The sequence below is a fragment of the Panthera tigris genome, chromosome A3 (genome assembly GCF_018350195.1).
Source record: "Panthera tigris isolate Pti1 chromosome A3, P.tigris_Pti1_mat1.1, whole genome shotgun sequence".
NCBI classification, from domain to species: domain Eukaryota; kingdom Metazoa; phylum Chordata; class Mammalia; order Carnivora; family Felidae; genus Panthera; species Panthera tigris.
The window spans coordinates 49313321-49324909 of record NC_056662.1 but is presented as its reverse complement, the minus strand read 5'-3'; the positions used below and the strand labels follow the sequence as shown (position 1 = coordinate 49324909).

Here is an 11589-nt window from a genome sequence, read left to right as displayed (position 1 = left end):
CCAACATAATTAATTCCCAAAGGGAAAATGTCCCTATTAAGTCTAGAAACAGAAAAATCACAGCTAATGTTCATGACAGCAGTTATCTAAAGATCAGTCCTGAGCTGATTCAGGCTCATGCTCATTCCAGGTTCACCCACAGCAGTGAGTTCATAGAAAAGCAAGGGGAATGTGAATTCTCACCCAGTCTCCCTGGCCTGACTTGAGAGAGATCTGGCCATGGAATGAACCTGAGCCATCAATCCTTGCAGAGCTGACTTGCACCCACTGCGCCAGCTGCCCTCAGGATACCCAATGTCAGGAGCACAGCAGCAATGCTTATACTGTTGGGCACTGTGTGCAAGGAGGCCCTAAGCAGGTCACCCCATCTCCTCCTCTCATTTCACTTCGGGGCAGAGCTGGGGTGTGGATGGAGCTGGTCTAACTCCACCCTTGACCCCCAAGTTCAAACCAAAGGTGGTGTGGTCCCTTCTTGCGAGAGCTTTGAAGAATATCAACGGCATTTTAGTTTTATTATTTTATTACTTTTTTAAGGCACCTTACTGTTGACCTCTGAGTAGCTCTATCTTTGATAGCGGGGAGAAGCCTAAATCCAGACCGAGAGGAAGCTTTCCAGGAGACAGTGCTTTTGGAGGGGTGGTAATGCCAATTTGAGTTTTAGTGATCTTTAACTGGAGTTATGTAAGGTTTCCCTTCATCACTGTTTGGGAATTTTGCTGCATAACAGGATTAAACCAAGTAAATACACAATTTCTCCACCTGTGAATACCAAGTCTTTAGTTTTTGCAGTATTACTTTTTGGTTGACTTGTTTTATTTGTCCTGCTTGGGCTCTGTAGGGCTTCTTGGTCCATCTTAATGGCTTGTTGTCCATCTTAATCAGTTCCAGAAATATTTCAATCATTATCTGTTCATATGTAGTTTTTGCCTATTTGGTCTCCGTTTTTGAAGATCGTTAACTTCCCATATGTTGGGACCTCTCACATTCTATTTTCTAGTTCTCTTACTGCCTTCATCTCCATGGTCCTGAAGCAGAAACTGAGATGAGGGCCTGCGTGCAGGTGATTTGCTTAGGAATGTGATTCCAGGGACACGTGTGAGGAATGAGGTTGTGAAACAGGGAAGGAGGGAAACCAATGCAAGCAGACTCACGTCGGGCCAGCCAGCGCTGTGAACCACTGCTCCGTCTCACGTAACTCAGTAGGACTCTTACTGGTGTGTCTTTGAACCAACTGAGAACCAGCTGTCTGAAACGTGGCATGGCCTCCCAACTTTCTCCAGAACTTGCAGATGCTGTTGGGAAAAAGTGGCTCCCAGCAGTGGCCTCACCTCCCTGAGCCTCTGTTTTCCCTGGCCCAGTAATTCCTTACCACGCTCAGGCTCTCTGGTGTTGGTATGCAAGTGTTGTAAATGTTTTGCTCATCATTATCCCCATGGAGAGTGTGAGTCTCAATTACTCAATCTGTTTTCACATGAGGAGGAAGTCTTGCATAATGTCCCTAAAATGTGACAGATTCTGGTTTCCAACATACATTTCATCCAAACGTTTCACATAAGTTAGTGAGGCCTTTCCATATTACTCTGTACTTCTTTTCTCCCTTCCAGTGTCACATGACTATCTCCCCATCAGTAGACAGTGACCCATCTTCTTCTTTGTAATGGGTGCATGTAGCAAACCACTGAATTTGAGCATTTATTTAACCATTATGAATGGATATGTAAGGTGATTACAAGTTGTCTACATTAGAAACAAGACTTAAATGGAATCCATGTATATCTTTACACCATGTAATCAATCAAAAGATGTGCTTGGCTATCGCAATGGTGTGAATGTTTGTGTCCCTTCAAATTCATATGTTGAAATCCTCATCTCCAAGGTGATGGTATCACAGGAGGTGGTGGGGCCTTTGGTAGGTGGTTATAAGAGGTTATAAGAGCAGAGCCTTCATGAATGGAATCAGTGCACTTCTAAAAGAGGACACAGAGAGCTCCTTTGCTCCTTCCATCATGTGGGGACACAGCGATGACAAGATGGTGACCTCTGAACCAGGAGGAAAGTTGCCAGACACCAAATCTGTTTGCACCTCGATCTTTCACTTCAGCCTCCAGAGCTGTGAGAAATAAATTTCTGTTGTTTATAACCCTCCAGTCTATGGTGTTTTGTTATAGCAGCCTGAACAGAGTCAGATAACTGCCAACCTACAAATTTGGGTTTTTTTGTGAATATGGTCCACGAATACAGAGTGTGCAGAGAATCTTATGTGGTGAATCTTATGTAGTGTAGGTGAGAAATGTACACAAATAGGAGGACCAATGTAATATAAATAAATAAAACCTGGCAAAAGGTTATCTTCACCCCAAAGCTTAAAAAGCTGGAAATTACTCATATGGTGTGTTATCAATCAGTCAACAGCTGTAGAGATAGGTAGTAGCCAGTGATAAAATGCCATACAATAATTTTCAGACCATGACTTTTCTAGTCATTCCCTTTTTCCTAAAACATTTCCCTAGAGGGTTGCAGTTACTACTTAATATAACCTTTAAGATTTGTCTCTGTATGGGACTTAGATTCAGAAGTAGCTTTTATGATTTGGTCATGTGAAAATATTTTGTATAACTTTCATACTCCAGGCACAAGAAAGACATTTGATGAAATTCTCTTCCATTATATGTTTTGGAAGCAACTTCTTGTGTTAACATTTTTCTAAACTGTTGGGTTGGATGGACATTTTTGCTTTTTTGAGTTCAAGTAATTAAGACACTGATAAAAATAAATTCACTTTTCTCTCAAAAGTGGATCTAAGCCAGCTGCATGCTGATTGCTACTCCAAGTTTTGGATTCTTGGGTCCAGAGGGCTTTCAAAGTCAGGTCCCCACTTGGGTCTGTGTTCATGATGGGCTGCTGGCTGTAGAGCATGCGGTGGTCCCCGGGGAAAGTTTCCAGGGACTGGTGCCAGGCCCACCTGGATGCCTGCTTGATGACAACACAGATTCCTGTCTCAGAATTGTTAAGCCTGAATCTCAGGAGGCAGGGGTTGGGGAATCTGGACTTTTAATAATTCTGCATAGTCAACTATGCCCTAGTGACCAGCTTTCAGAGACCACTGAATAATCCCAACACTTAATGTATTTCTGTTTCCATTTAAGAAAGTGACCTGCAGAAAGAGAGCTTTCAAACTAGGCAATAGCTTTTTTAAAAAAACATGTTTGTTTACTTGTTGAGAGAGAGGGAGACAGTTGGGGGATGGGGCAGGGAGAGAATCCCCAGCAGGCTCTGCATAGTCAGCCCAGTGCGGGGGCTCAATCTCATGAACCATGAGATCATGACCTGAGCCGAAATCAAGAGTCAGATGCTTAACCAAGTGAGCCACCCAGGCACCCCTAGGCAATAGCTTTATTTTTTAAATAATTTTTTTTGGATGAAACATAACATATATAGAAGGGTGTATAAAACATGTACAGCTTAACAAACTGACATGAAACAAAACCCAGGTAACTTCCACTGAGGTCACGATAGGAAACACTGCCAGCATGTCAGAGCCTCTGTCCTCCCATTCCTGACCACAGTCTGTGTTCCCACCAATAAATCACAGCCCCTCAGGGTCCCAGACAAGAGGAGGGGTGTTTTGTCAGGGTTTTGCCAAATCCCTGCAGCCTCTTTCAGCCCAGAGCTGCCTCTCATATGTTCCTGCAGGCAGGCAGTTCTTCAGGATCTGAATGCAGATTGGTAAAAGGGGTGATTCTTTTTGTCTCTTAATCATAGGGACACTGGACTCAGACCCCTGTCCCCTCTACCTCCCTAAAATGGAATACTATACATATTTCTCTATTTCTTATTTCCTCTCTAAGCAGTGATGCTCAACTTGACTTTTAAAAGTACCTAGAGAGCTTTCAAAACTCCCCATGCCCAAGCCACACCCTAGACCAATTGAATCATAACTTCTGGGGTGGGGCACAAGTATTGGAGTTTTTTTAACTTTTTATTTTAGAGAGCGAGTGCAAGTGTGGGAGAGGGGCAGAGGGAGAGAGGGGGAGAGAGGGGGAGAGAGGGGGAGAGAGGGGGGGGGAGAGAGAGAGAGAGAGAGAGAGAGAGAGAGAGAGAGAGAGAGAAAATCCTAAGCAGGCTCCATGTTCAGTGTGGAGCCCAATGCAGGCCTCGATCCCACGACCCTGGGATCATGACCTGAGCCAAAATCAATTGGTTGAGTGGGATGCTCAACCAATGCAGGCATCACCATATTTTAAAGCTTCCCAGATGGTTCTAATGTGCAGCCAAAGTTGAGAACCACTGTCTTGAAGCTCAGCACTCTGGGGCAAAATAATTCACTGGGGACCCACTGAGGCACTGAGCCACTGCTGCCTAGAATCAGCTTTATTTTTACCTTCATTTTATGCCTTTGAGTCCAGCTGTTGACACTGTGAAGACCACACACTCTGATTATGGCATCTGACTACTAGGATGGTCCTCCTGGCACAGGTGATTTAAGGGGAAGCAAGCTGAGAGAGCAGTACTATGGGGCAGAAAGGGGAAGAAGAAGCAGTCATCTGCTTGGTGTTGTCTCTGGTGTGTGGACCCTGGGCAAAGAGTAGAACAAGAAAATGCCCTTGAGAAAGTGTAACTACTTAAAATCAGTGGGTAAGTTCAGGAATCCTTTTTCTCAGTGAATTTGTAAATGCCCTGTGTTCAGGGCTCACTTCCCTGCAAGGACTTTAGGAGCTTGGTGACACTTACGGGAATGAAAGCAAACGTGTTCACAGCCTATGTCTGCAGCCACACCCTGATAAACAATGCAAATAATACCCAAACACCAAGACCCCGATCCTCCCACTCACATTCAGTTAGTGGACTTTATTCACAGTTTAGTGTCAACTGCTTCCATCTACCACCCCCACACAAACAGTAACCCCCACTCCCTGCCCTCTTACCCACTGTGCAGTGTACGTGCATCTACAGTCTCCTTCCTCTCTTGAAGGTAAGCTCCCTGAGGGCAGGATCCACCTGTAAATTACCAGTGCCTAGAGTACTGCCTAACACATGACATGGCAAGTGCTTAGTATCTGTTGAATGAATAGACATCACACTTGCCTAGCTGGTAGCTGGTATGTGTCAAGAATGGCTCTTTGTCTTGCAGAGTGAAGACACACACTCTGGAATTTTCTGGTGGAATGAGGGGAAGGTGCCACTGTGAAAGAATGGCACAGGCCTGTGAAGAACACAGCCCGTTTTGACCAAACCCTGTGGCTGCCTATGGGACAAAAAAACCCCTCCTGCCGGCTGTCTTGGTTTACAAGTATTGCAGATGGGAATCATTTTGTTCTCACCCTGCTCTCTGGAGGGAAAAGAGTGGGAAGAAAAAAAAAGAAGTCTATTTCAACACTCTTTTGCTTGGTTGCTGGGATTCCTCTTCTCCTTATCATAAGGATATGGGGAAAGTAGGGGATACCACCAAACTTGTTCCCAGCCAGTCATGCCAGAGGCAAACTGTGACCCTCCAAGAGTACCACTTTGAGGGTTCCATCACTATGGCCTTTGCTAAACGTGAAGCTGAATTCCTGCCTGCACCAGCCTTTATTCCAAATAGCACAGGAGCTGATTAGTGCCCCTGACATCTGCACGATAGGGTACCAACCATGGCCAAAGAGGTGACAAGCCAGAGGCAAAAATCCGACTCTAAATAAACTGAGAAAGAGAAAAGGGAAGAAAGCTATGGCTGCCTGTCCTAGAACATTAACAAACTGCTAAGTACCAAGGAGTTTAGAAAACCTGTTGGAATAGTTGGCCTGCCAACTTCTCTTGCAAATAGGGTGGGATTTTCTAACGTTTATTTATTTTTGAGAGAGAGAAAGAGACAGAGTGCAAGTGGGAGAGGGGCAGAGAGAGAGGGAGACACAGAATCCAAGGCAGGCTCCAGGCTCTGAGCTGTTAGTAGTCAGAACAGAACCCAACACAGGGCTTGAACCCACGAACCGCAAGATCATGACCTGCGCCCAAGTTGAACGCTTAACTGACTGAGCCACCCAGGCGCCCGCAGGGTGGGATTTTCTTAGTTAGAGCCACCAACTGGGTAACTCTGTCTAGTCTCCTTGCTCTTGCAGACCCAAACTTCTGCCAAGCAGCCTTCTGGATGCACAGACATATTTTGGGCTGATTTCTTTCCCAAAGAAGGACGTCATCTCCGCCAATCATAGATCTCTTTATTCTTGAGAGTCAAGGAAACATTTAACTCTTTTATTTGAATATTTTTAAAGTTTATTTATTTTGAGAAAGAGCAAGCATGAGTCGGGAGGGGCTCAGACAGAGAGTCCCCAAGCAGGCTCATGTGGAGCTTGACACAGGTCTTAAGATCATGACTTGAGCTGAAACCAAGAGTTGGATGCTTAACCGACTGAGTCACCCAGGAGCCATACACTTACAAGTATGCATATGTTTGCTCAAAAAGGCAGAGTAAAAATTGCCTAAGGGAAATAATTAAGTTGCTTTCAAGAAATGATTTCTGGGTGTAATGAAACGTGATTAACAAGTGACCTGTGCCAAAAAGGAAATGTCAGTGTTAAGATTCCCAAAGAACAATGGGACAGATGAGCTACTTGTCAACAGAAATAATAACAATGAATGTCCATGTCCATGCAGACACTGGTGAATGTCTTTCCTACTGAGCACCATTTCCTATCAAGTCTGGGTCGACCTTAAGAATCTTCCTCTAATGAGGAAGATTAGATTAATTAGTGTAATTAGATTAGATTAATTAGTGTAATTAAGGGAGTTTTCTCCAGTCAAGTTATTTATAATCCTTACCTCTTCCCCTACCTGCTTCTCATTGGAGCAGACATCACTCAATGTGCTGTCCTGTCCTGCTCACGTACAGTCCTGCCGCCTAGTTCCCTCTCTCGTTCCTCCTGAACGTTCAGTGGAACGTGGGATTTTGTCCTCTAACACAGCACCAGGCTTGGGCACCTCACCAAAGTTGGGAACATTAGAGTCTCAATTCAGGAATCTGGACTTGGGACAAAGAGACTGTAGTTAGTTGGTGGGATTCCTGAAATGGGAAGTCATGGAGAACTGGGCTTGAGGCAACAGTTTTCTGCCATGGACATGTCCTTGCAGAGAATGTGTGTCAGATGGAACGCATTCAGGTGCAAGCACAAACTGCTCACATGCATGAGGGGTTGTTTTCCTCATGTAATCTGAAAGCCCAGGTGTAGGTGGTTGCTGGCAGAGGCGAGCAGCCTAGGTTTTCTGTTCTCAGACTGCTGTCGTTTAGACCTCAAGGTGTTTTCCCATGGTCACAAGACACTACTGTCACTCTAAGCACAACTCTGGGGTTCAGAGCAGAAGAAAGGGCAAGGCCTATCTCTCCCTTTTATCAGAAAAGCAAAAACTTTTCCTAGAGGTCAAAAGAAACCCTAGATTTCTTTATCTCAAGTTCAGAATCTAGCCTAGGACCACCTTAGCTTTAAGAGCTGGAAAAGTAACAATGTATCCAGCTGTAGTAGAGGGCAGGAAAAAGAAGGGAGGCAGTCAAATAACAGGGCTTGCCCCAGAAACATGCAGGGACCAAGAGACAAAATGTGGCGAGGCCCCAGGGAAGATGAGAGGAACATTGTTCCTGTTTTTCCAGGCCCTTGTTCCATTCCCTGTGAGGTTTGGCTGTACTTTCTGTGATGGTATTCTGTGAGATATCCCCATATCCTTCCAATAGATCCCTCCCTCATCTTACGTGGGCTTTTGTGGATGTCTGTGCCTGGCACCTGCATGATCTCTAAGATGCTTTTTCTACAGTGAACAAGTTATTCTACATTCTCTAACTTTACACTTTACACTTTCCTGCCCGAGCTGACACCAGAGCTTCCTATCACAATACAAGTTAGCTTGAAGCCCTGTTTAGGGCAGGCCATTCTTTCTCTCCCCTGGATTCAGGGCAGGGAGAAGGGCTCTGTCTATTGCTGCTCTTCTTTACCCCTTTGAGATGGTTTGTCTTCCTTGATTACTCATAAGCTTGAAGTCTGCCCTGATTGTCATCCCCTTATTGACCAATCCATGGGCACTCCATACTTTTGGCCTGTTTCTTGTCCTCTTCCATCCCCTCAACCTGCCCATTATAATGTTACTTATCCAAGGCCTGGTTCACACATCGCCTCCTCCATGAAACCTTCTCTGGGCATTGCTACCTGATGGCACTTGTTCCTTGTGGCCCCCAAGGCATCATGCAGTTCTTCCATGACACTGTTTTATATTGGTTATTAGGCTTATCTCCCCTCTGAGATTATAACATGTCTGCATGTTGGCTCACCTTATTTCACCTTCGTTTTGTCACAGCACTTGGCTGAGCACCTGGAAGGCTCTCAGCAGATATCTGTGAAAGAAATGGAAACAGTATGGATTCGGAAAAAGCACTGGACTGGAAATAGGGAGTATTTCTAGTTTAAGCTGTGAGGCATACAATTGGCTGCTTGCCCAGCATCACTGCCTCTCCTTCCATGCTGGCAGAACCCTGATTTATTGAAATCAATTGCCCTCCATGTGGGCCAAAGTTACAATGGAAGTGGGCCTCATCCCCAGTCTCAGGGTGCAAAGAGGGTGGCTTCTGGTTGGTCTAACCCAGTGGTTCTCAACCAGGGGCTATTTTGTCTCCCAGGGGACACTTGGAAATGTCTGGAGACATTACTGATTAGCATCACTAGGTGGGATGCTATTGGCATCTGGTGGGTGGAGGCCAGGCATGCTGCAAAACATCCTGCAATGCACAGGAGAGCTTCTCCCTGCCACCCCCAACAAAGAATTATCTGGCCCAAAATGTCAGTGGTGCTGAAGTTGAGAAACTTGTTCTAACCAATTATAGGGGTCCCATCTCCCTGCTGATAACTGGGTGGCAGCTAGGCTGGAGCCTGGGGGGAGAACTGAAGCCACAAACAGCAATGTGGACCTCACCATGACTTGCAAACAGAAAAACGGTACTAAACTGTGCTGCCCACTCAAAAACAAGCATTAAATTCAGACCATTTAACTAATGTAGCTCATTCAGACCATTTGCTCCAAGATAAGACAAGCTGACCTCCCAATAACTCCACATGGACTCCACATGGACTCATGTGTTCCAGATAAGACCACTGACTCCTCCAATGACTCTCCTAGTTTATAAATTTTGACCCATCTCTGCCAAGACTATCTGTTACTAATACCAGCCCTAACCCTCACATGGATGCTTCCATAACTCCCCCCTTTTAAGAAGCCTCACAGGTCCTCTGGTGAATTCCTTTGCTGTAGCAAGTTCAATAAACTTAATTTATTATTATTATTACTTTTTTTTTTTTTACAATTCTGTTCCTGGCTGTTTTTTGTTGGTGGTCCTTACCGCTGGGCATGAAATACAAATAAATCTAATGCAATGAGCTAAGTACTATAATTGGGCATGTTCAAAGTGTCTTAGACATAAAGATGTTCTGCTTGAGAAATTAAGAGAAGGGTTTTCAGCAGAGAATTAGAAATAGCAAGCAATGCTGAGTATCTGAAAGACAGGATTCAGAACCAGAGGGATAGTCCAGACAGGCAGGAAGGGGCCAGGTCATGCAGTGCTGTTTAAATTATCCTTGATACAACAGCTATGCCAGTTGTATTGGAGAGGGAATGAAATAAAATACTTCCCAGGCCTTAACTATATCCCTGGCAGTCCTGGAATCCCTGAACTGGATTTATATATACTCATTTCCCTTATGCTGGCTCTTGGTTTCTTATTAAACAGTCATGTGGGATTCTAGTGCCTAAGAAAGATAATTGCATGTTTGATCAGGGAAACCTTCAAGTGCAATAAGGAGATTCCTTTTTTTTTTTTTTTTTTTAAGTTTATTTTGAGAGAGTAAGAGAGAGCAAGAGCACATGAGGGGAGGAGAGGCAGAGAGAGAGAGGGAGAGAGAATCCCAAGCAGGCTCCCTGGTGTCAGCACACAGCCCAACAGGGGGCTCAAACCCACAAGATCATGGCCTGAGCTGAAATCAAGTGAGATGCTTAATTGAGCCACCCAGGCACCCTGGAAATTAATTCTTTAATACTTCATCCTGAACATGCCTTTTCTAGAGATGATGCACAGTAACAGGACTTGGTTTCCTCTGATTGGAAATCCTGTTTTTCCCCCAAATCCAATCCTTTCTCAGCTCCTTCATGTGTCAAATGCTCTCACAAGATCATATTATTCTTTTCTAGTTCAATTATTACATTTCACATTTTACATTTATCTTTATGATGACCTGATTAAAGTCATCTCTCATTAGTTTACCTTCAGTGAGGGGACTTGTCTATGGTTTGCTCATCGTCACCTCCCAGCACCTAGAAATATACCTAGTTGACTAAAATACTGCTAACGAACAAACTGAAGATTGCTTCCTGCTTTCTTAAACCTTATTTGTTGCAATTAATGATAGCTTCTATTTATACCCCACTTTAACTTCTTTTTTATTTAGACAAATTCTGATTTTATTCACATTAAATCATGTTAAAGGGACTAAAATAAAAACAGGCATAGCTGTGCTTAGCAATGCCCATTATGAGTAATGCACACGTGAAAAAGCCTAAACTTACAAAACAGTAATTTTCAAAATTCCTCTTCTTTTGTCATTCTAAAGTCACTCTGCTTCTACTCTTGCTATATTGAGGGACTCTTAAAACAGTAATGTCACTTTCTTGGCCTGTTCTGCAAATCCTCTGACCAATCATTTAATTACTTTCCCCCTCTTCATCAAAGAAATGCAAGGTGTACACAGCTTAATGGGTTTCCCATTCTGTCTATCATTATCCACAACTTAGTGTATGCTACCTCAGATACATATACTTACAGCATGGACAAAACAATATGTATTAGTTAACGTGATTTTTGCAGTGTATTAAGTGAAAACACCTGCACGTTCCGTCAATGGACTATTCTACCCAGTGGTTCTATTAAGTATAGACCTGGGATAAGGTCTCTAGTTGCATATATTCTACTTATGACTATGTCAGCCCCACTTTTACTTCTAAGGGTAACTCTTTCACAAACTTTATCAAATGTTCTGTTAACAAAAAGATTTAATACTCAATGTCCCTAATCCAAAGGGCGGCATATTTGTCCCAAATTTTCCCCTCAAGTGGGTGTTTGTAAAAGGTAATATAAATTTCAGGCGGGCGTTACTTGCACTCGTGTCCCTCCCAAAATACGAACTTGTTATTTTTTTAACCCGCTTATATGAGCCAGGGTCTTTGTCACTTCACAAGCAGCGCCAACTTCTACCGACACAAACGGCCAACACCTAAGTCCAGCACCGCCTATGTGCACTACTCTGAGCATAACGTTTCCTGCCTCCCCACCGCCTGCAATGAAAACACAGGAAGCGCAGACGCTGAGCTGGGCGACCCCGGGGTTAGGCTACGCGCGTCCCGATGCCTCTAAGGCGTCAGCACTGGGCCGGGACCCGTTTCGGAGCCCCGCACCCCGCGCCAGGTACGTGACCCCAGACCTGCCCCACTCACTAGTCCTGGCGGAGAGGAACCTCTGACCTTCGCGCCGGAAGCCCCGCGCGCTAGCTCCCGGAAGGGGCGGTGGTCGTAACGTCACATCCGCGC

The 11589-nt window shown here is 44.5% G+C and overlaps 1 long non-coding RNA gene across 3 annotated transcripts; it reads right to left on the bottom strand.

Moving 5' to 3' along the window:
* Nucleotides 1-502: 502 nt before the first annotated feature.
* Nucleotides 503-11560, bottom strand: LOC122237276. 3 transcript variants are annotated; one of them, XR_006215631.1, is made up of 5 exons: nt 11497-11560; nt 8291-8353; nt 6808-6999; nt 4382-4574; nt 503-2970 (listed from the first exon to the last, which is right to left on the bottom strand). It is a non-coding gene; the product is annotated as an uncharacterized LOC122237276 (long non-coding RNA). The 3 variants fall into 3 exon arrangements; XR_006215630.1 differs by having other exon boundaries at nt 6808-6994; XR_006215629.1 differs by lacking the exons at nt 6808-6999; nt 8291-8353; nt 11497-11560 and having other exon boundaries at nt 4382-5873.
* Nucleotides 11561-11589: the final 29 nt, after the last annotated feature.